Source organism: Xiphias gladius, chromosome 9, assembly GCF_016859285.1.
Source record: "Xiphias gladius isolate SHS-SW01 ecotype Sanya breed wild chromosome 9, ASM1685928v1, whole genome shotgun sequence".
NCBI classification, from domain to species: domain Eukaryota; kingdom Metazoa; phylum Chordata; class Actinopteri; order Istiophoriformes; family Xiphiidae; genus Xiphias; species Xiphias gladius.
In genome coordinates, this window is record NC_053408.1 from 8,260,283 (window position 1) to 8,286,203 (window position 25,921).

Sequence of the window (25,921 nt, forward strand, 5' to 3'; positions counted from 1 at the left end):
GCTAACCATGTGAGCAGCAGTGTGTGTGTGAGTGTGTGTGTGTGTGTGTAGTGGTGGAGGAGGAGGGGGGGAGGAGGAGGAGGGGGAGGGGGGCGGGCCTCTTCTTCTTCTTGGTTTATGTCATTGGTTTAAACGACCCAAGACCCCGCCTTGATAAAAAAAAAAAAAAAAAGGAGAGTTAGACTACAGCCAAAGAGAGAGGGGGAGAGAGAGGGAGAGGAAAAAAAAAAAAATAATAAAGCAGTGAAACAGTTAGACTGACACCTACTCGGCGTTTACGCTCTGCCGTATTTTAATAAACAAGGACGCGTATCCACACATTGTAGCCTCTACCCAGCTAGGTTATCACTCATCTCTATCCGGTCGTTTAAAAAAAAAAAAAAACAACCCCCAAAAAAAAAAACCAGAAGCCGCTTTTGTAGCGCACGGAGGATTAATAAGGTGGAATCAGAATTACTCCAAATCTCCACATGAAACATTTCTCCCCGAAGCGGATGATGCTGCCGCCGCCGCCGCCGACGACGTGTGCCTGAAAAAAAAAAAAAAAAAAAAAAGTCGGCTTCTCAACTTGCGATCAGACGTCATTCATCCAGGTAAGACCGCATTACAGGAACAGCCACAACACCGCTTTTCACGCTTAATTCAGTTTGGCGTCTCCAGCGGGGGAGTTAGCAAGTGACTCGCGGCCGTCGGGCTTTTTCAGGTCCGCATTCGGCTCCGGCCATGTGTGTCCACCTTACTGCGCCACGAAGATGGGGGAACGGTCGGTCGCGTTGTACACACGGGGACACGGTATCTGACAACGTAAAACACTGGTGTAACTGTCAATTGTGGGCACGGAGAGCCCGCGTTTTTCCCTCCAACGCTGCCATTAGTGTCCCTCACCTTTGCATCGCAAGAGTATTCGACCGAGACGCGCAGACTACATTGTTTTTTGCACACAACGAGACCCCGTACGGAGTGTGTGTGTCGGTTAAAAGAAAATAGGAAGTGCATTATTAGAGTGTGTGTGTGTGTGTGTGTGTGTGGTCGTGGAGTTGTGTGTGTGCGCGCGCGCGTGTGTGTGTGTGTGTGTGTGGGGTGTTCTTTCCAGTGAGGCTATTTGCGCATAAATCCTCTAATACCTCACACTTGACCTGACCGACTGAGTTTTTTTGTAGACAAAATAGTGTTGTGAAAGACGTCATCCTGTGTAATCTTCTGCGCTGCTTGCTGCTTAGCCTGTGCATCTTTTTCTTTAAAAAAAAAAAAACACAAGTCATTACAATGGAGCACATCTGCTGTCCAAGCTGCATGGCAGTGTCACTGACCCTCTAACATTTATGTGTTTTAGCACAATCTTAAAGACTTCTGTGGGGGAGTTTTAAAGAAGCTGCCATACATCATTACAGAGGATCAGAAGCTCCCTAAACTTTTTTTTTTTTTTTTTTTTTTTCCCATCACGGACACACACACATGATTAAAAGCGGTGGATCAGACACCTGCATCTGATGACATTTTGCCCCGAGGAAGCCCTCCTGAAAGGATTTTGTGGTGTGGTGTGGAGTTGTTAACTAAGGCGGTCATCCTTCTGTGGTCCTCCTGTTGTTAAGTGAGTGAAATGCAAGTGAAAGCGACCCGGTCCTCATGTTCCTGGGATTGACCCCGTCATGATCCCCCTCCTTGAAAATCCACTGGAGGGAAATAATGGACTGCTGGTTGTAGTTCTCACTCCTGGACGCTTTGCTGCATTTTACCAAAGTGAATGTATCTTCTTTATAGTTACAGAGCGGATATTTACATTGGGGATTTAGCACCACGGCTGACTGTGTAAACTAAAAAAATTAGTCAGGAAAGTGCATCCTCTCTTTTACAGCCACTGTTAGGTGCTGACTGTATGAATGAGCCGCTAATTGCCTTGTGTTAACTTGTTAATTACACACAATCAAGTATTCTTACACATTATTGGACTAATTAATTAACTAATTACTGTGAAAATTTGACAACAGGACACTTGTTGGATAACTGAACAACTAGAATTATCTTAATTTTTTACTAAGAACATCATTGTCAGTAATTTGTTCTTGTTCGCCAAGATAAAAAAAAAAAAAAGTAATCTTGTTAGAATTAATGTGAATCCTAGAACTTGGATTGTTTTATGTTAGTTCGCAATCAAAGTACCTAGTCACTAGGTAATGCCAGTGTAGCAAAGTTGACAACACGATCGTTTATTTGAGGCCACTACAGATGTGTGCAGCTTGTACATCTGCTCTGTTGTCGGCCATTGTCAAGGAAGCAGTTAAGATGGTGGGCAGCTCAGCACAACAGAGCTGCCTTGTCAGAAAGCTCCATTAAACTGCCCCAGTCACAAGTGCAGCAGGAAAGTGGTCATAACACTGAGCAGTGTTCTTTTTCCTCATATGCCAGGTACATTCACAATCATTAACGGCCACAGTGGATTTTTTTTTTTTTTTCTTCCTTCGGACAATCAATTCTCCATTCATAACCAACAAACTTGCCATACATAAGTTGAGATAGCAACATATCTTTTGCGGAAACCCCCCCTTTTTTTTTCTCTTACCTTCCCCCATTGTGAGACAGTGTTATGCTTTAGAAAGGGGACTGTCGTGTTTCCAGAGAGGAAATTGAACAGACTCAGTTAGTCGACCCCGTGAAGAGCCTGCCCTCTGCCATCCTCTCCTGTGTTGCCGAGCAGCACCCTATCACTCAAGGCAATTGAACGTCTCTGAGGGGACCTCTGTTAGCCCCGTGCAATATTTATTACCATCCATCATCCCGAGACTATCACTCTACGGGTGAATAACAGTGCCTGCTAAGTTCTGTGTTAAAAAGTTCCCTCGCCGGCGACCATTAGAAGGGATTTATGGGAGCAGCTTCCCTGGAAGTGCCGGGGAAGCGAGACGGAGCATGTTTCAGAGTCACTGCATACCCGCTGGGCTGTGGTACCAAATATGTCATGGATAAAATTCTGACTGGTGCTGTGGTGGAGAGCTGCCTGAACTTCTCTTTTCCATATCAAGTTTGTTTTCGTAATAGGTTTTATTGCTCAAACATTCAATTGAGCAATAAATTAATGGCTGAGAAATGGATCTACCATTTTGATAATTGATTAATTGGTCATTTATCAATCTAAAATGCCAAACATCTGCTTCTTCCAACCTCTTAAATCTCAGGATGATGATTTGCTGCTTTTTAAATCATTGTAAATTGAATACTTTTGGTCATTAAATAGATAATAAAAGTAATTATTAGTTGCGGCCCTTATTTTGTTCTATCTGAACAAGCAGAAGGTGCAGTGCAGCAGCCTTAGTAATGTTACAGTAATGTAACACATGTCCATTTCATACACCATGGTTATACAATTTAATTCCAATATTTACAGCATTATGAAGGCAATAGAGAGAGCAAATATCTCTCCGTTTTCAGTGCAGTTATTTTCTTTGTAGCAAGTCTTTCTTGCGGCAGAGATAGTAACGATAATGATCTAATATTCACAATGGTCTTTAATAAGGATCATCTAATGTATGCATACTGTGCTACTGAGCTGGTAAATCCTGCCTCCATGTCCTTTGAATGAAAGTGAGCGCATGTTGTGTGAAAATTAGTATATCTCCGTGTGCTCACTACCTCTCGATATAGTCTTTGATCCTGCAGAGATGAGACAGCTTCTTTTTTTTTTTTTTTCGAAGTCTTTCCACTCTGCTGCATTGTTTGTTTGTCGGAGTTGAAAACAATTGGGATGAACCTGATACCGAGTGAAGCTATAGGGACGGGGCAGCACTCTAAATGAATGCCTTGCTGTGCTTCTTTTAGGTCAATTTGAATATGTGTTTTTAATTGGTCTCTGAAGGGTAAGACTTCTCTTCTCTTTTCTGCCTTCCTCAAAAGTGTCTGCATGATGTGACTGTGTTGAGCTGAGGAGCCCCGGAGCAACGGTGTTCATTTGAAGCCTGGCGAACATGCTCATTATCTCCAACCAAAGGCAAGATTGATTTAGCTGAAAGCCAGGGTAATTTTTGAAAAAAACATGGAGGTAGAACTGTAAACTGATCAAGACAGTTATTCTTGCCGCGAATCGGTCTCGGTCAAAGCGAGTAAGTTTAAAACGAAGCGCTGCAGTGGAAACAACTCAGTATCTTCACCACTCACAGCAACTAAAGGTGTCATCAGTCAGCCGGAGCTACTCTCTCATGGTTTCAAAACTCCTCTAACCTTTAGAAATGGTATATTGGAAAGATATCTCAAAGAAACATTTTACTTGTCATTCCCGATTCTTTGCTTCTCTATTCTCCTGAGGCATTCAGCATCTTTGTTTTTCAGCACATGGAAGAGTGTGTGCATGTGTGTGTACTTGTGAGGGAGGGGAGGGGGGGGGACTGTAAGATTTTTTTTTCCCCCCCTGTCATCGCTTACTCCCCCATTGCTATAATTTCAGTGACACTGGCAGCGATTGTGTTTTGTGGAGCTACACAGGGGTAAAGGATAATTGGAGCCGAGGATGTCTTTTTCATGGTAACGGGGAAAGTGGAACCCTGTGCCAGTGCTATTCTCTGTACTGTACAAAGGGACAAGATCCAGCGATAGGGGTAGCATAAGAGATCTACAGTATTCTCTAACACAAACAGATGTATTTTATTCTGGCTGTAACTGGTAGAGCTGAGCCTCATGTGGTTTCAGCGGTGGCTAGCAGATAAGAAGTTTTCTGCTGTTATTGGATTGGCTAGAACAGTCACTCTTTGCATTTTTGTTGACCCACTCTACATTAGTATCGGGGGAGAGTGAGGTGGCCATGTAATAAAGTGGAAGTGCAATGTTTTTCAGCCATGTAAAAGGTCAAGTAACGCTTGTACTTTGGCGCCTATAGGCGATGTCAGACAGTCCTGTTAGCATTAAGGTGTGATGTCATTGGGCAAAGCAGCAGCGCAGCAATTAGAGTTATTAATTATTTTCTTACAACTTAATTCTCTTTCATTTAATGCATATTAATTTCTGTGCTCCCGAATCCGCACTCACATAATCCACCAAGGATTTCTCAAAGGCAAGCACAAAAGGCTTTTATTATCTTAAGGAGGAAGTGGTCTTTTGGGACGTAAAGTGCCCCTGCTCAATTGTGTATTACATTATGAAACAGACGTAAGTGAAATGAAATTACAACGTATCATCAGCACGGTGAAGGATCCTGTTGAATAATTACCTCGGCAGAGCCATTGTTGTAATGTCAGACTTGTTCTTTTGGATGTGATGGAGGGGGGTTTATGAAGTCCTCATGCAAGGGAGTAAAAAGCAGTTTCAAGGTTAAACTGTGCGAAGGCCAAGTGTTTGGGGAGGGTGGATTAATTTCATGTCCTATAATGTGATTTGCAATATCTCCTCCTCTCCTGCCCTTGGTTTCCTTTGGAGATGTGTGAGCCTGATGAGAGCTGAGGGCGGGGGGGGGTAGCCGTAACTACCACCTGCATGTAAAAGTGTTTACGGGACTACTAAATGGAATTACGGGAGATGGTGCATGCTTACAAATTCACCATCATTCCCAGACCCCGTCTCATTACTGAATACAAATTCAGTGGTTACCCTTCTGGTGCACGGTGGAGAAAATTAGCCTTCTCTCATACATGCAAGCATGCACAAAAACAGTCACATACATAAATACATACAAAAACGGACAAACACAGGTCGGGGGGTGGTTCCAGGAAAATCACTGTGCATCATTAATTGCAGGGCAGGCTATGAAGGGGGAGAAGGACCACCGTGGTAGCAGCACCAAAGATCCCTCCCTGCACAGTCGGCCTAGGAAGCCTGCTGTACTTGACACTTTATCACACAGTATCTGCAGCTTATCCTCGCGCATCTGCATATCAGCACAGTTAATGAAGCTGCCGTGTTATAGTAACCACTGACATGGATAAATTTTGAACAAGCGCAAAGAAACCTCACAGTATGAGTGCAACGTTAGGAGGTAAAAATCATTGATTGAGGTCGGCATAGGGAGTAAGTGGGTGACCTGTAAGCTTTTTGTAGGGTGTGGCATCAATGGTAGCATTTCCTCGCCACTGTGCCTACTGTCATTTTAAACCATCACTGTCCGCAGACATAACTGCTGACATGCAGTAACATAATACAGTGAAAACCAATGGGAAATACACTAGTGCCGCCGAGATCCTCTGTCTAGTTTATGATTTTATATACATTAATATATACTGAAATCATCAACGACCGGCAAATCCTATGAGATTTTATTTAATAGGTTTTCCACAACATTCTATAAGACGAACAAAAGACAAGAATTAAACACTTTCTTTTGACTTTTATATAATACAGATAACTATGAATTGCCATGGATTTGCAACGGGATCGAATTTCTAAGAAAATTTGAGAACATCATGCGGTGCATGGACATTGACTCAGTTCAGTCAAGCTGCTCACAATAAATTCCAGCAGACTGCGACACATTTTCACACTCTGACCAGCAGTTTAAGAGGCTGAAAATACCGACTACTGTAAAGTGAAGTAAAGATGCAAATTTAAAAATAAAAATTATGCAAATTCAGCTGCTTTGCTATATTGCGCTTTCCACCCAGGCGGGGTAACAGGGCTTAAACGACAGCACAACTGCACAGTAACATTTGAGTGAAATTTTCTTGCCCAGACCTTTTTTATTTCTTACCATTATTAGGTGGTCTTGTGACTTTAATCATAGCTAATCCTGTCCAAGTAATTTTCCCTTTCTCCCCTTTTGTCTTTAATTTGTTATGGCCACTTCCCTTATACTACCACTGTTGTTACTGATAACTCCACAGACTGTCTGGGGAGGGTGTAGACAGCCATGTGCCTGTGGAGCCACATGACAGCCATTTCGTTTCACCTGACAATGAGGGCGGGCGCGCTAAGGCTCATGCAATCCACCACCCCCACCCTCAGGATGCAAGCACCCACTGTGCAGCCAGCCCAACCTGTAGCAGCAAAGACATTATTCCTCCTTGGTTTTCTACCTTATATGTCTGTAAGAATGTAAAACCAACTACTATCAAGACCTGTACCCGTTGTACGCAGGTCTCTGCACTTGTGGGTAGGATTAACAGACAACAGTCATAGTTAATATGGTTAAAAAAATATATAAAAATCCCTTCTGAGATGTCTGTCACACATTGTCAGTTCAGTTGATTCAAAACATTGCTTCGTTCTAATATCGACCACACACTCACACCAACAGCGACGACAAGAGACAAAGCGAACAGTTGTCATTTATTTCAAAAGAGTGTTGAGAGACCAGTAGTGACAAGGTGGTCATGTGGTAGAAGCATACAGCGGAAAGCTCACACTTAGAGGCAACATTAAGTCGTCTTTTGCCAAAATTTGAAAATACAATATGGTCTGTCTGAGGTGGAGAAACTGTCACTGTCGTCTGTCATTTCAGAGGAGATGTTGTGGCACTTTTTCAGAGAAGCTTTTCCTTTAAATCTACTGTTTTGTCTGAAAAGACCGCCAAGTGCCCTTGAAAGTTAGCATTTTTCCTCACCAGGGGATGAGGTTTGCCACTGTGGGCTGTATAATCACAGTTATGAAAACTTGCACAGTCGTGAAGATTTGCACACAGCTCCAGTGGTGTGTTTATGGTTGGGGTATTGGTAAAGTAAATGTAAGAAAACTTATGCATGCTTGGAAACTGGTTTTCCACTTTTGCTTTATGTGTTGCTGTTGTGTCGGAGTAGTGAGTATATGTAGGAACTGAATTTTACCTCCTGTTGTTTTTTCTATCTGCGTTCCCTGTCTGTGTCACGGTGGCTGCTTTAGTTCTCCAGTGAAATCTCATCTTGTTTTCCTGTGAAAGGAGCAAGGAGAGAATTGCATACAAATTTGGTTCCAGGTGTCCATTGCAACATGTCTTAGTATTTTAAACCTCTCCAAGGACATTCATTGTGGTCAATACATGTCTTTCCTTTGGCTGTGCTGCACTCAGTGCTATGTGCATCAAGTTGCTGTTCCTCTTCTTCCTGGTTTCTAGCAAATTCTATATTTCATTAAGCTCAGTATCACCCTTCCTTGCAGTGAGTGAACTCTATTTTGCTGCAGTCGGGTGCAGAGCTGAAGTTTGGTGTGATCCCCCGCTTACTGACTTCCCACTTTGGCCAATTTTTAAAGCATATTCAGACAAGCACTATGTGCTCTGGCATAGGGCTCACTGTTTCATTTTAGTGAGACCACTGCATTGGTATCAACACGATTATGAAATGGGAATGACATGCAAAATGTTTCTTTGTTGCAATATACCCTTTCTAAAGGTTAGAGAAGTTTTGAAGCCATCGCCTGTAGGATAGTCTCTTCATGGTTACTTTTGTGACAGTGCATTGCAACAACATTCTTTATCAAAGCAAGCTCACTTACCATGTAAAATCTCAGAATTTAGATGTAAAATGAAATTACTGAAGCTGTTATACAATCCTGCCTCAAAGGTGTGAAAAGCCTCCATGTGGGGTCTTGGCATTTGAAAGGCCTTCAAACTGGACTTCTTGGTTGGTATTTTATTCTATATCTGTACCCTATAGCAGCACCAGTGCAGCCCCGTAGTGCTATTGTCTGCCTGAAAGTGCTGTTAGTCGGGAGAAAGAAAGGACCAGGGCTGCTCTCTCACACTTTCTGATCTCTCATGTTTTTTTTCTCCTGCTCTTCTGCACGTACCCATTTCCATTCCCCCTCCACCCTAGTGAAGGTCTCATTGCTTATGTAATGTCTCTAAACATTTGTACAGCATTAGGGGAAGTCAGGCATGCCAAAACTGTGCAAAACGTCCCTCTGTGCACCCCATTGAGGTGGGACAGATGGCAACCCTCATTCCCAGTCTTGTAAACTGCCTGTGACAGGAGAGATGGCAAATACACAGTTGAACTAGGGCAATGCTAACTAAGCCTTTACTGACAGTGGTGGACACAGTTGCATGCACACTCATCACTGAGTTGCTTATTATCAAAACCATAAAGCATCTCAGTTTGGCTCTTATTACATTGTTTTTGTCGGTTAATTACAGAACAGTGTTTATTGATTGCAAATTCATGGAGAAGTTAATACACGCGGTAAATGCACTGCTGCCTTGCTCCAACTGTGATCCAGGTTCTAGCTCACCTATAACAATAAGTGGCTATAAGAGCCTCGCATTAGATCATCCATCACAATGTTAAAGAAGGTGACCTGGAGTTGTTTTCTAATTCGGTCGTTAATCACCGCCACAACAGAGTGTCGGGCACTTTTACTTTGTTCCCCCTTAACAACTCTCTTGACAGAGTCCATTACTGAGTAAACAGACAGTGAAACACAGAAGAAATGTATGAAGATGCCCCGTGCAGAAACCCCAGAGGTGAGATCACATGGCAGGCCCGGTGATGATGAGGGATGTTTATGGCTGACACTCTGTTAAGAGGAGAATCTTCCCTGCTGGTGCATAATGAACATCTACCTTGTGAAATGGTTGTCCTGGAGCTTTTTCCTTACATTGAATTACTGGTCATTTTCATCAAAATGTGCCCTAATTGCTCTCAGCGGTAAGTCGGGGGAACGGCCACTTACAGAGAGAATGAGTTTTAGTGTAACTTGGCAAGGTGACTGGCTTATGGCAACATTAGCCATGTTGATATGAATAAATCTCCACCGCCATTTCCCCCTTTGTATGTTAATGAAAGCCAGTTATGTCCTTGGAGGATGAACTCTTCTTCTTTTCTCTGTGTACACGGTAACGCTTCCTCCAGATGTCCCACACTGCAGGAGGCTGTGAGGCACATGTGAGAGGCTTACCGCCAACCACACTCACACAAACAAACAAACGTACACACACCCAGATCACCTCGAGGGGGGCATTTCAGCTGACTTGTTACGAAATAAGACTGTATAGACTGTCAAGCAATTGCATGTTGTTTCTATCAAGAGGAGAGTTAAATATTGCTGACTAAAAGGGTTGCATGTGTGTTGGGGGAGAAAGGAAAAACATTTCAGAGAAGGGAATGTTTTTGGAAACCACAGTGTACCATCTGCACACAGTGGGGTGTATGAGCGACACTGGACTACTGCTGCGAGGAACTATCGCATTGTTATTAAATGGCTGTTGCCATTGGCAGCCATATTAAAGCCTCAGATTCGGTGCCTGATGCAAGACAACGAGGAGGAGAGAAGGAAGGGGGGAAAAAAAACTATAAAAAGCCCCAAACCAGTCTGGCCTTCTGGACATGGAGACGCGATGTGCAGCAGCGATGATATAGATTAGAGGATGGCAGTACAAACTTCTTCCAAATGAAAAGGCAGAAGAGGGTTTTTTTTCCCTCTGTCTCTCTTTTTCCTCCAACCTCTCCACCTCCCTTTCCCCGCCCACCTCCTCTATTGGCTCAGCATCTTATACCAGGTGCAGCAAGCGGACAGCTTTTTTTGGACTCATGAGCTGTGTCTTAAGAAATGCAGATTTAGTAGCTCGTTCCATAGCAAGTCTTGTTGGGGGGGGTGTGCAGATTTTCTCTTACATTAAACTCTTCTTTACACTTACCGTGTTAACTTAAGACACTCTTTTATCCCTCCAGCAGTTCGTCTACAAAATTAATTAAATTTTGCACTTGCTATAAAGACATGTCTGTGTTTTCATGGCTGAGGAGTCTGGAATCTGCTCCTGCTATAGCAGCTTGTTGACTTATTGACGTTCGGTGCCCTTTGTGAACGCTGAACTAGTGGCAGGCAGTGCATGAAATGCCACTGAAGAGTAAGAGTTGATTAGCTCCACTTGCTCTCCCTCATCTCGTTCCCGCACTCTCAGGGCAGTAAAATGACTCTTGAGATTGCACACTCTGCTAACAGTTTCTCGTTAACTTTCTTTGTGCCAGAGGTTATTAAAATTATGTAAAATTTTAATGCATAGTCACTGAATTGTTGTCTCTGACCTACGCCAGGCTTTCTGTGCAGCCTCTGCTTGTATTGATGGATGAAATATGTGTCGAGAAATTTTCTTATTTCCTGTAAATGTTTTTGACCCTGAACTAGCTGCATTTATGATATTCCCGTTTTTTTTCCAGCCTAGTCCACTTATCGCTAACACATCCCTTCAGTCTAAAAGGCCAGAATGGTGCGTCATTGTTGTGAATAGCATATCTTATTTTTCTTATTAGTTTTATTTTTGTTTTTCAGCATCCATTTTTCTGGCTTTACCTGTGTTACCACGAAGCAAGACTTCCATTCATTTAGTTTTAGACTCAAATTGCAGGAGCTACATCTAACCTTTTTGAGTCCACTGATTGTAATTATCTAACACCTGTTAAGGTAATGTGTAGAAATTAATAACATAGTGTTAGGCTCGAGTTTTCTTCAGGAAGCTGTCATTGCAAGTAGCATACAGTTGATGTTATTTTACATTGTTGAACAGAATTTCTCCAGACCAATCCCTGCAGGATTAGGATCCAAATGGTGGCAGAACAGGTTTGACTGAGGGCACAGCATGTTCAGGCAGTGCTTTGGTCGAGGAGATAAGAGATGAACCAGTTGTGGACTGATCGCTGTCTTTACCTGCCCTCTGAAAATTGAACTAAAATCTTCAGTATTTCCCAAATATAAGTAAATGATGCAGTAGTAAAACAAACGCACGTATGACTGCTGAGCGATACTTGTAACATTTGGAGTCAAGGGACTCTGTCACATTAAGTCAGTCCTCAGCCTACTCATTCAGCTGTGTGCGGAGTGAATGGTGAATGCCCATAAATACGCATGTGTGCTCGAACTACTCAATTTTCCTGAAAAAAGTTTCCAAGGGCCTGATTTTTGGAGGCCGTCATCCTGCTTGACGGAACCTGACATTTGGAAAGGTCTGTGAGGAGGATTTGTTTGTGACAGCTTCAAATTACAGTGGCACAGAGGGAACGGGAGAAAGGGGAGGGATAGAGGGATTGTGGAAGAAAATGGCTCCTGCTTATTTAAATGTCACTTCAACGAGGTGAATGCATAAGCTCTTCCTTTTTTTTTTTTTTTTTTTTTTCAAGCATTACATGTGCATTTCTCACAATGGAAAAACATTTTTTGCCATCTTTTATTCTGTGTGTGTGTGTCTCTCCCTGTCTCTCTGTTTGGCTCAGCCTGCGTTATTGGCAGCAGGCTTTAAGCCTTGTGAAGCTTTGCCAGCATCTTGACAGTAACCACAAACCATTTAGTTGTTTGTTTTGTGTAGGTAGTGACTGAAGGACCAATCACTCAGGTCCTATTTGGATTTGTGGTTTATGCTATGCAACTATATATGCAGCAGTATAAAATACATATTAATTTTCAGGCTCTCCCACTGCACCTCCAAGTAGAGAAACAAGGCAAAAGTAAGAAAAAAATCACTGGGAGTCCAATCTGGGGGAGGAAAGCAGACAAGGAAAAAGATAAGTGTGATGCAGTTTCTGTATATCCAGAGTGATTTCTCTTATGGAACAACTCTTTTTTTCTTAACAAAGGCTGGTATTTCTTGTCAGCACTCAATGCACTTACTGAGTGCACAGGGGACTCGGCCTGTCAATGACCTTTTTAACAATGATAAGACCAAAATACACTAAGTGTCCCTTGGTGATGATAGTCAAATGTCACTCAAACTTAAGGACTGCAGCAGACTCTCATACTGAGCTTCCAACAATAGTACGTAGGTGGAAGTGTAGAGGACTCTATCTCTTTTCCTTGACAAATAGCTGATGACAGTGTTGAATTAAGTTCTCACAAGTCATGCCAGCTGCTGGAATCAGATGACAAGTACCTCCATGTCAATGTGTCTTAATCCGTTTCAGATGCATCCAGGTTCATATATAACTGGAATACTCATCACAGAGACGCTGGCTGCAAATGTCAATAAACTATGTGACTTAAGTCACGCCGGAGCTTGACAACTGGTTTCCTGAAAGGCATTTGCCCTTTTGCCCACTTTTTCATTTTTCCCTACTGCCATGACACATGTTATTGAAGAGCTGTCCGCGAGTGTGCCACAAGGTCTCGGGGCTATACAATGCCAAGATGCCTCTTAACTTCAGCCTGCCCAAATTCCCACAGTGCCAACTGGAGACTTTTAAACTCTGCTACTGCAAACAGTGCATCCATTTTAACAGAGGCATTTCACATAATTAAACTAATGCATAGGAGAGTATGCTGGGGTGGCTCCCCTGATTAATGGAGCAATTACATAATCCATTACACTGAATTATAAATGTGTTAATGATGAACTCATGTTGGGTAATGATTCCTGGAGTTTGCTTATGTAAAATATGAAAAGAGAAGCAGAGAGGACTACCTGTGTTTGCAGATGTTCCTCTAATCACTAGGAGGTGAGGCTAAGGAGGAAAAAGAAACGTGTGACTTCCTACGGCGAGTACCAGTTCCACCATCACGGGTCATTGCTTCCTCTTGTAGAAAGACATCTCCTACTGTTCCCACTAAGAGTGGATGTCGCAGATTTGAGGATGTCCCTCATACTAAAGTCCATACAAATCCGAATCAGTGTTTTATCTAATTTTTTGATGGGAACATAAATTATGCAATTAAGAAGGTAAAAGACAACATAAAGGATGACAGTTTGCGAGGGAGCTCTGTAATAATCTTCTCTGCAAAAATCGTGACTGCCTGCAAAGCAATCATTCCTTGTTTACATTCCTGTCTATTTGCTAAGATGTCCCTGGACTTGTTGTGAAGCAGATATCTAGAAGTACCTCATATCTCCTGATCATTCTTGGATATCTCAGAATGCCAATCATTTGTTTTGGATTAAAAATCAGCATGACACAGAGGTTGTAATTAATGATTATTTTGATCAGTGATGGATGGCTATCAATTTTTCAATCAATCTTTGTGGGAAAATGTCCGTCAGAAGTTCTGAGGGCTCACATTAACATCTTCACGTTAACCTTTGCTAAACAGCAGCCACTGTGGCCACAAATGACAAGTTCAGGAAAATGCTAATAGTAGCATAATTAGAGAAGAGGCATACGTTAGCAAGCTACTCAGTAATTTCAGTTACACAACAATATCTACCAATCTTAAGTTTGCTAACATTGGCAAACATTAGCCTATATAAGCTAGTGGTCATACCAGACCAAGTGAGATTGTAACAGAGAAAAATGCTAACTTCACTGTATTGGACAAGGATATAATTTATTGCTTATGAATTCAACTTCTTAGTTGTAAGAAGAAGAATATGTTATTTCTCCTTCTTAAAAGTTACACAGATTCACTTTAGACAGGAGCGTACTCTTATTATGATTTTTCTTATTGGAGCAAAAATGATGCTGTATTACAAATTGCGCTGGATTGCGTTTCCATCTTATGTTTTAAATGGAAAGTAAAGTGAATGCAGAAAGAAGCAGATTGGTGTCACGGAGAAATAAAGAAAACTTTATTTTCTCAAATGTGTAGATAGAAATGTCAATAACCTTAACTCTAACACTGAAAAAAAGAAGCAGATGAGTTACACAAGGATTTATACGGGATAGTAATAATCATATGATTGAAGCCACAGTCTCATCTTATGTATTTCACATTTGTGCTCCTCTCCGGATTCTTTTCTGCCTCTTATTTTTAAACTAAGGATAACCCCATTCATAATTTGGCCAAAGGATGTGCATTATCACCCTAGTAATTAAGTGAGTGATGACAAAACAGCTTTCCTGACCATTGGAAGAGCAGGAGGCGAAAATGTCACCTGGCTTTTCTTGTGCTGAGTTTGATTTTACTTAGGTTACATACTCACAGTCTAAGTAGGATAACAAACCCAAATGCTCTCTGTGCAGGTGGAGTTCTGTTCATATTAGAGAGAAATAAAACACCTGGCGCTTTCAAGATTTTAGCTTTTGAGAGTCACAAGGCACCTGAACCGCAAGCTGTGTTTTTTTTCTTCATTAAACATTAAATTAGATGCATCGGTCTAACATACCAGATGCTGTGCATTATCTCACGATTTGTGTCATCCACAATGTTATCATATTTACTCAAGACAAGACATTTTTGAAAATTTTGTACAGGAGAGAGAGTGAGGGTGCCACTCATGTGAGGTTTGGTATAACGGTCATTGCTTGTGCCTTAGAAATGCCAAAACCAGAATATTTTACATAGTTTAAACCCTTCTCTTGAGTTCTCAGGGGCTCTGAGTTGCCTCAGGCCGTCTTTTTCCATACACTGCAGATTACTTTTGTTCAAAGTCAGACCTCAGTAATGCATATTTCTGTTGATTAGATAGGTCATCCTGCACTTCGGGGTTGACAGGCCAAGCTGACCTCGGAAAAGTAGCTCCAAAAGAGACCAGCGGCCAACTACCTTCCTGTTATATTGTCACTTGTTGCCAGAGGTAGTCACGGTCCGGATCTGTGGATGCAGCCTGCCTCCAGCAGAGCTGTGGACACATGTTTACAGTTCTCTGGGATTTTATAGCCTTTTTGCCATTTATATGTACAGGGATGTGGAAGATTAAAGAGCGAGCACTATTGTTATGATATATCCTCGCTACATATTTTTCAGTGCAGTCTGAGTTATACACGGTCTTTTTTATTCTTTATGGACTGAGACAGATGGCGGTTGCTGAGTTCACCTAACACCTCAGACTTCATTACCACCTGCCTTGAAGTACAAAATCACATCACAGTTTATCTTGTTTGATGAAGAAATGGTGATTAAAAACACAAATCTACTGTATATAGTGTGAATTCATGAATGTTTATATGGTATCTCTGGAGAACAAGAGTTAATTGCAAAAACAAGTTTTAATTGGGCTTGTGTTTACAAAATGTTGCCTTCATGCCCTAGTTACATGTACAAGAATAAATGGGTTTTTCAGGAGATTTTTTACTTGAAGTACATTATGTACATAGTGTTACGTATATGATTTACAGATTTTTGTTTGTCTTAGTGCAGCTCTGTGCGCATCAATAATTTCTTTTAGTCCACAATATTCACTGAACCTCTTTAGCTGGGATGATTGACATCCATTATTTTTCAGCCCACAGTGTCTGTTTTAAGCTCGCTGCGGATCTGCCTGCATTAGATCTGGTTCATTTGAAGTTCAGCACGTGAGAGACCATTTTCTTAGGTAAACAAACCGACCAGAATCCTAACTTCCAGCTGAGGACACTTATATGCTTATCTCTGATAGAAAATTGTCTTCTTCCCATAGTGTGAAATCCCTCTCTGTCCTTTCCTCGAGTTAACAGTGTTTGTCTACTGTGAGAGAGCGAGAGGGTGTGCGATGTTTGCTGCCTGGTGAAAGGAAAAATGTGTGTAAATTAATTTTGTCGGTACATTTTATAGGAAACAATTTCTACCAGTGAAATGAAAACTGTAAAGACAAAAAAAAAAAAACACATTAATTTTCACTAGCAACAAAGTTTTCATTTCACTCACTGTCGTTATTAATAATCTGAGAGAAACCCGAATAAGTCTCATCTTGTGTGTTTCACATTTTCAAACTAAGACACCATGTCCATTGTTAGCCTAGCCATTAAGTGAGTGATGCTTATCAGATTTCCTGACCAACTGAAGAGCAGGAGGCGGGCAATCTAACATACACAATGCACCTTATTGCTTGTGAGCTTTAGAGGGTCATATTTAAAGATTGAATCAACATATTTAGCCATATTTCGACGAAAATTTGATTGTTTGGAACATATGGCACCTACGGGTGGATATAGGAGAAGGCGATTATGCTGCAGAAGTGTTTCAAGAACTGTCTGTGGAGGATTTGATGCTTTTTTTGGTGGGTGACTGGGCCGCTGTTGGAGTCCATTGTAACCGCCCCGAGAAAGCTACAAACATTTTCAAGCCACCTTTCAAGTCTACAGGGGATGAGTGGAAGATACTGGGAAGATTTATTTTTAGTAAAATATCACTTTAAGCCATCATGTGACCCCTCTTGCATGCCGTGGTTGCCAAAATACAGCAGCTTTGAAGGGTTCTGGACTGTGAAGTGGACTTCAGATGAGGGAGATAGAGTTCATCTTAATGTACCAGAAATACAGTCCAAATTGTAATGTTGTCTTAAACAATATCATGTCCTTGAGAAAGATTTGAGCAAATCTCCCAATGATATTTAAGGGATTAACGTTTGCATTTGTGTGTGTGTGTTCACTTTATGGACTCAACTTTTTGCCATTTGTCAGGTCGGACATGAGTGTCTGACATGGACATGCAAAGTTGTTCGTTCTACTTCAACTTCCCAATGCATCTGCAATTTATCCTCTCATGCTTCTTCAGGTTTGTATTTTGTGGGCTGTTATTGTTTCTCCTCAGCAATTTACCACTGGGAAATAGATTTTTGTTGTTGTTGTTGTTGTTGTTGTTGGGTGCAAGGCTCTGTTCACGAAAAATGAATAAATATCAGCTCGGTGGCCTCCTGTAACGATAAGGACAAATGCAAAGGGTGCAGTTAGTGACGTCCGGGCCAAATTGGCATTCTGTTTATCAGAGTGAGACGAGACGACCCTAGAGATAGCAACCGTCAGTGCAACACAGTCGACATGAGGCAGAAATGCACAGATGAAATCTGCTGTCAAAGGTTGTGAACCCGGGTTTAGATACAGTGATGCTATGACCAGTGTGGTGGATACAGCTCCTTCCATGGAAATATGGAGGCTAACAACTGTGCTTGCACCATGACACAGGTTCTCTAACTTGTCTGCTTTGCATAAAATCAACTTGGCTGCCAGTCAGTATGTTGCTCTGTAATTAACCTGTGGAGGCCCAAAACGGCTGCCCTCTGAAAGGCTTCATTAACCTGTGCCTAAGGGGCGGCCATTGTCCTTTGGCTCCTATGACCCGCACTAAGCGACCACAATAGCTCACATATTTTCTTCTCTCACAGAGGGATATAATGGCTGGCAGAGAAACAAACCCACCTGCACTTTGTATTTGATTTTTTTTTTTTTTTTTTCAGCAGACATTAGATGATACTAAATTATACATGGAAGCAAATGACATCGGGGCATTACCTTTTCAATTACCGCTAGTGCTGAAATGATTACTTGATTAGTCCATTGACATAAAATTAATCATTAGCGATTTGGTTAATTGTTTGTTGTTGTTTTTTTTTTTTAAATTGTCATTTATTGCCCCACCTTCTCTCATCCTGCCAAAAAATTAAGCCATCTTCTTTTTGTTTAGTCAGCTTGATGTTTCTGCTGTATTTTTCACATCAGCATGCAACACTGAAAAACCAGCACCCAGGGGACTCTGTGTGTGTGTGTGTGTGTGTGTGTGTGTGTGTGTGTGTGTGTGTGTGTGTGTGTGTGTGTGTGTGTGTGTGTGTGTGTGTGTGTGTGTGTGTGTGTGTGTGTGTGTGTGTGAGAGAGAGAGAGAGAGAGAGATTGAAAGGGAGAGACCGCGAGACTCGTCTCCAGTTAGAAGGAGTAGCCTGTATGTGTGTCATCTCCTGAGTGCAACACCAGCTTGGCCCACTTCTGCCTGACCGACTAGACTCTACGGCTCATCTGGGCTCTTCCCTCTTGTCCCTTTATGTTTAATTTGCTCTCTCTTCTACTCTCTCTCTCTTCCCCGCGTGGGGTCTAGTTCACATGTCTCTCCTCGACATTCAGAACAGAACAACGAAAGCTTGCAAAGATGTAGAACATCGCAGGTGACTCAGCCAGAAGGTATTGGCTCACAGCCAACGCCTAGGACGGGACCACCCAGCACACACACACACACACACACACACACACACACACACACACACACACACACACACACACACACACACACACACACACACACACACAGTTCATATCCACACCAGCGCACGGACACATACACATCTAGGTCAGATAGTGAAAAGGGAAGAAAGTGGAACCTTTAGCCTAAATCATGACAGCTCTGTTTTCACAGGCTGCAGGGGCTCTGAGACCTGTGCTGGACGAAATGGTTTCCCCTCTCATCTATAACTAAAACAGTCAAAGATGATACATTAAGCTTGACATGTAGGGGGGTTGTCAAACGTTTCAGCCTTTGTTTTTGACTGCAGTCGAACATAGTGCCGCGGATGAAAACTGCAACAGCCTTGCAAAGTGAATACTTGAGAGAATACATGCTGTCCAATATCAGGTAGCCCGATGATCCCAGCCTAAATCTCACAGACTCTGTTTTTGATATGAAGGACAGCAGAAAGAAGCCCTTGTAATCACTTTTTAAAGCTACAGTATGTAACTTTTTAAGCTAAAATATGCACCAAAATGTGTTCATGTGGAGAGGTGCTGTCAAAGGCTTCTATGACCCAAGCCCCACAGTTTGGCAGCAGTGCAGAGATATTCGCTTCTAAAGTTTTTTGAGTTTTACCTATGTTTTTGGTCTCTACCAACACCTAAGGGAAATACCTGGTTCTGTCCAGTGTTAACAAAATCCACCTACCTGCACCTCTAAAGCTCACTAACACGTTTTGTTTGTTGAATCTGTCCAAAGAAACAAAATGTAAAAATGACTAGTTGCAGTTTTAGGGTTTCCTGGAGTCTTGTTATCAGTTTACCTGACTGAATCCTGACTATAGCTTCATGTTTATTCTACAAACATAAGAGTTGTGACGACCTTCTCATCTAACTTTTGGTGAATAAGTGTATTTCCCAAAATGTAGAGGTATTTCTTTAAGACAAGACTAGACACCGAAGTTTGGGTTACACAAAAGGTTTCATTAAAAAATATTTTTAAAGGAGCAGTGTAAAGGATTTAGGGGGATTTGCTAGCAGAAATTGAATATTCATAATTACGTTTTCATTAGAGTATTGTCACCTGAAACTAAGAATAGCTAGTTGTTAGCTTGGAATGAGCCCTTCATATCTAAATAGGGAGTGGGTCCTCTTCCGCGTAGCCCGTTATGTTGCACTGCCATGTTTCTACGGTAGCCCAGAACGGACAAACAGAACACTGGCTCTAGAGAAGCCAGTGTTTGTAAAAACTTAATGCCTGGGCATGGCATTAGCAGGCAGCTCACACTGAGCTCACACACGTCACTGGGTAACTAGGAGACAGTATCAGAATGATGGACACCATGGACACATCATCATCATCATCCTCTCTGTGTCTGTGTGTGTGTGTGTGTGTGTGTGTGTGTGTGTGTGTGTGTACAAGTGTTGTCTCCATCTAGGGCCTTCCCCACACCTGTGGCCAAAAATGTCACTCCAGGCTGCCGTGGGCTCATTATGCCATTAGCTGTCTCAAGCCTCAGTCCATTTGCTGGGCAGGGAGTGTGACGGAGCCCTTTCACAGGGTCGCACCTCCTGGAGGAGGCAAGTCAGCTGAGAGGTGTGTGCGTGTGTGTGTGTGTGTGTGTGTGTGTGTGTGTGTGTGTGTGTGTGTGTGTGTGTGTGTGTGTGTGTGTGTGTGTGTGTGTGTGTGTGAGATGAGAGAAGGACGGAGTATTCACCTCACACTCAGAAAATGCATTTGACACTAATCATGATTTAGCACAGGATGTGAGCTGTGTTATGTAGTATAATCACTTCATATATCTGATTTGTGCTGCTCCATCGTCTGTAGTTCTCTCATAGCTGATGTACAGATAAAGAAGGTGGATTCATTGTTTGCTCTGCTGCTAAGCAATAAAAACAGTAAGTATACCTATTCAAGCATATCTCGCCAAAAAACCTAAATCAAGTCTAATGAGGTATCTGCCTGTAATTTCAAGTCACACATAAAGTCTCAGAAAGGGGATCTTCAGGCACCTCTTCTTGCCTAGTGCAGGAGGGGTTAATCCATCAGAAGCAAACATTCCTGTGTAGCTGAATTATATTCCCCAGGCCCTTCCCATCCATCCATTGCCAGAAGTGGACAACCAGCTTATTTTCTCTGCATATTAAAAACTGCCTTGAGAGGTGGCAGGCAGGGCCTCAGGAGGACGGGGATAGCTGGGGAAAAAAAGACAAGCGGTAAGATAGAAACTGGAGTGGAGAGTCGAGGGGTGGGGTCTATTTTTTTTCAAATAAATGATTAACTAAATACATCCCCCATTCCTGTTCATTTTGAAAGAAGGGTCAGCTTTGATCTCCAGGGCCCTTTGAAATGATCTGAGGAGTGAGAGAGAGGGATGTGAGGGAGGGGAAGGGGGAAGTAAGAAAGACAGGGACAGGAAACGCCACGCCTCCCTCTCCGTTGAGGGGAGACATCACAGGTATACATGCAGAGAGAGGCGATGAAGGGGGTAGTTAGCCGAGTTGAGCTTTTGTATGATAACTGAGGTGCACGGAGTTGCTGTGCAGCAGTGACTGTGCAGTAAAGTGAGCTGTTGGAAGGCCTCGCTGTAGATATGCCAGGGGATAGATTAGCTTCCCCTAAACCCCTGAGATCAATGAGGCGGCAGATGTTTCTTCCCCACTCCAATAGCAAATTGGGCTTCCCTTTCTCATTGCAGGAGGGTGAAGTACTGCTGGATGTAAATCCTGTATCTTACTGACTCTGCCATGCTTGGTGGCACGTGTAAAGAGCACGTTGCTGGTTGAGGCGAGAAGGCACTCTCTGACTTTCTCCTCTGGATTTTAGTGTGTGTTCTCCTCCATGTATCCATTCTTTTGTCTTTAATTTTACTGATGTGTTCAATGAGTAGTTGCAGTGGCATATTTTTTAGATTTACATGGTCTGCTCTGTTAGTTTTAAACCTGTTTAATTCACTTCAGATTTAGAGACTCACTCACCGAACTGGCTTGTAACTTCCACACCTTCTCACAAATGTACTCACTCAATGTTTAGACGGCTTCAGACTTGCATTCACTGTCAGCAAGTACATTCCCATGAGACAATAGCACAAATGCATGTTCATTTACTGCCACTGTGGCAATATAGCCAACTGTGATTCCTATCCAAGCAAATGTGATTCGAGGGAATTAGCTAGATCGTCCATCTAAAACCGCCCTTGACGTTAGCTCTTTGGTTGTAGAAGCTAGAAGAGTGATACCGTAGTGGGACATGTGTGTTTGGATCTCAGTCAGCAGAAACATTTCCCAAAAGATCATTCCCAAAAGATTATGGCTGCAACTGGTTCATTCATTTCTCCTTCATCTTCCCCTGATTGAACAACGTGAATGAGAGAGGTGTTGGTGAAGGCCTGCCGGTCCTCTACACCGCCATATCTCTGCCATTCCATGTCGCTCTGCATTCAAAAAACCAAGCCCACTTTGAGCAATCCAATCAAATTTGAAGGAATTGATTTAAATCCCTCTCATAAGTATGTATTCTGTTTCTGTTTCTCAGAAATACATCACATTATGTAAGATAAAGACACTTTAACTTCTGTTTCACTGTGACTTTAAGGAACACATTTTCTTTTTTTTTTCTTAAAGAATGGTCTAAAAAAGGTATGTGGTTGACTGAAGGAGAGAATTAATAATTGCAACTTGCTGTGATAATATCATGTTATTATACAGAAATATTTAACAAATTTCTGATTTATCTAATTATATCTGTTCAAAATAGCCAGCACCTACATCCAGTACAACACTAGACTGGCCTTTAATTTCACATCTACAATTATTTATAATTCAATTAGCCCTACATTTCACAAAAACTCTTGCTCATCAGATGCACAAAGAGCTGCTTCAATGACACTGTGTGTCGTTGTTGTTTTTGTAAGCTGGGAAACTTGGGTATTTTACTGAAGTCACCTGATACTTTTAATTTTGCAGCATGTCAGTTATTCTGTTAGAGCATTGGCTTAGCACTTTTGTTCCCAGGAGGCTGCTGGATCCTCACTTTCATTAAAGTTGTTTGGAGAGTGTCTCAGCTTCCGTGCCTGCCTCATAAAACAAACTGCTATGATGAAAATAACTTAAAACCACAGAACCCAACGCTACTCCTCTGTTTTATTAGTACATGCACACAGAGGCAGACACACACATACACAACAAAATGTTGTGTTGGTTGAGGTTCTAATGAGTCCCAGTAGCAGCGGTTTGATTTTTTGTTTTTTTCCTCCTAATTTGACATGCTTCACTTGGGCTGGGTCCCTCTCGCTCTGCAGACCTCAAATCCTCCACGCAGAGGCCTAATGAATCTTCTCCATGTACACAAACAAAGGACAAACAAAACAAGCAGGAAATGCTTGCTTCCTTGAGCTTCTAATTGTCCCAAACATGTCAATCAATCACTACAGCTTGCGTGAATCCACTTTTTCTACAGACAAAAGAGTTATTAGTCGCACTTGAGAACATATCAATCTTTAGATTGCTGGGTATTATACTCATGTATTGGGTTACATTTACAACTGCCAGTGCTGGGTTTTCATTTTGCTCCGGCAGTGTGGGAACATTTGCTGTTGTTCTTTCTGCTTAGGAAGGGGACATGAAGAACAATGAGTCGAACCTCGCTGGTCTCCCAGGGCTGTCCATGTTGAGTTTCAGCAGTAATTGAATCGGGGCTTTTGCTGCCCACAGAAGATGGTGTGAGTGAATTGTCACAGATAGTTTATAGGGTAATAAAGTCCCTTCACACCAACACCTGCCAGCTGCGTTCAGCTTTGACCAAAACAGTCTATTTAATACCTCCCGCTGTGCACCTGCAGCCCACCCGTAACGGTCAGTGCACAACTCAATCACACTATCAGCACAGCCAATAGACAGTATCTGTCTCTGTCTCCTGGAGGCTTCGTGAAGTTATGATTGGGGTAATTAAAATCTTGACTCAATTAGCCCTGCATTGTTGACCTTGTTTGCAGGTTAGGATGCTGTATCTTAGGCCAAATGCAATTACTGCAGCCATTTTCTCTTATCTGATCTCCTCATCTGCTTGCTTCAGCTGCTGGTGAGCGCTCATTGTTGAAAATACAGAGAAGTGCTTTCCCTGGACTTCCTCCTCTCTTCACAGCAGCACACATCTTTTTCACAACGTCTGTAACTGCTGAAAGGAACGGCTGGGTTTGGTGAAGAGTAGGTGGACAAATGGATGCCGTGTTAACCACGTCTAAGGATTGTATTTTGTGACCATGAGTGTTTCATAGTTTGTGGTCTGTGTTTACTTAAGCCAGGTTTGAACTTTGGTCAGTCTGTAATGTGCAAATGTGAAAAATGTTGCAATGAATAATTTTAATTACATCTCTGACAAAACTCAGCACTTTTAAAATGCTATTATTGGGTGAGCATGCATCTTTCCTCTGCTTCTGCGGCCAGCTTTCGGTATTATTAAGGAATTGTACATTAAAGGGAGTCAGCAGTTTTTGGTGCTGCAATCTCATTACATTTACACAGAAGGGATGGGGAGCAACAAAAAAAAATTAATTGGAGGCATGCGATAGTTAGGACAGGAGCCTGGGCAAGGGCAGAATAAATCAGAGGTCTGTTTGACAGCTTTATGGCTCTGGAGAGAGAGAAGTGGTTAACTTTAATGGGAGGAGATAGAAATGTTGAGTTACTTTATTTTTCCCTCTTCCTCCCCACGCACACACACTCATCCCATCCCCTTCCCCCTCATCAGCTGAGGCACACAGCCCCTCACCCCTGAACTATTTGGACTCAGCTTGATATATAGAGTTAATTCAGCTCGCTCTGTGCTATAATTCATGTGTTTCACGCATTTAATGTCGTACAGACACAGTGCGGGATGGAATTGTTAATTTTCTGCGCAAAGACTGCAGCCTCCCTCCTCGCACACACCTCTTTCCTGCCTGTCACCTACTCCACGGACTGTCCCCACCCCCTACTCCATCCTCCTCTCCTCCTCCCTGCCCTCCTCCACCTTCTTGTATTTTTTTTTCCATTACTCTGGAAGTTAATTTGGCTAAAAGTGCGTCCTCTTGCCAGCAGTATTTAGTGCAGCATCAAGTTTCATCTTCTCTTTAAAAGGAAAAAAAAAAAAAACCCCAAAACAAAACACTGTACTTGGTTGATGCGATGACACCAGTCCTCATCTTTCTCCAAACTCCTAAACTGGACTTTCACCTCATGGCCCGGCGGTTACGTCCTGCCCTCACCCCCATCCCCATGCCCAAGTTCACTAAGGTCATCCCCACGAGGGTTTGACCCCAACAACCTCCCAACTGACTTAAGCCTTGGGGTTTTATAACTGGGGGGAAAACGCTGGCTAGTAAAGCAACCAGTGAAGTGGCTTCTGCAGGGTAGTGGGGCCCTGCTCTCCATGCACTTGATTTAATCCGGCCAGACCTCTGTGTGTGGTGAGTGGGGGTTGTGTGTGTGTGTGTGTGTGTTCTGGGATTGATGTATGCTTGTGGGAGCAGATGGATGGGGTCACACCTCAGAAGACATGAGTTTTGTCAGGATATTATACCATATTATACCACACAGTGTACACAAAAGTGACTGAAATCAAGGGCTGCAACTAATGATTCTTTACATTATTGACTGGTCTGTCTGTTTTTTTTTTCTGATTAATTGTTCATTCTATAAAATATGTCAAATAACACGAATTTGCAGAGATCAAGGTGATCAATGAACACAGTTAACAATGATATAAAACAAAGAAAAGCAGCAAATTCGCACATCTGAGACACTGAAACCAGTGAATGTTTGGAGGTGTAGTTAAAGACATTTGGCTCTGACAATTTAATCAAGTCATTTGGAATTACAAGTGTAGCTGAAGCTGAAAAGTCTAATTAACCTCAATCTGGTACAAATACCCTCTGATTTTGCACATTTCTAACTTAGTGTTCAAAGACATGGCATCACTTTGCAAGCTCTGCTTTTTTTCTGTATGTATGAGCAGTGGCAGCGTTGGGTTTCTGCAGTGTTTCAGAGGCCTTGGCTCAGACCAGCCAGCCAAAGATAAACAGTGAAAAGCATTTTCCCCCAGGCCTTGAACACAACTCAGTATAAAGTTGAATCCATCACCTTAACTCTAACATGGAAACTATCTCAAGCAGAAGTTAGCGGGGAGAGAAAAAAATGTTACTTCTGTTCGTGGTCTGGCAGAGTTGCAGAGCACATTGTTTTCATGTATTTATTTTATTTCAGTTGGCAAGGTAGAGGTGAGTTAA

General features: G+C 42.3%; 1 protein-coding gene across 3 annotated transcripts in view; it reads left to right on the forward strand.

Annotated features, from left to right (window-relative positions):
- The first annotated feature begins 213 nt into the window (after positions 1-213).
- ctbp2l (C-terminal binding protein 2, like) overlaps positions 214-25,921 on the forward strand; it is a 92,223-nt gene continuing 66,515 nt past the window's right edge. Inside the window, exon 1 of one of the 3 annotated variants that reach the window (XM_040135989.1) lies at positions 214-593. The gene's annotated coding sequence lies outside the window, so the exon portion shown is untranslated. Of the gene's footprint in view, positions 594-771; positions 793-25,921 lie in introns of those variants that run through there. The other 2 variants (XM_040135991.1, XM_040135992.1) reach the window with 2 other exon arrangements.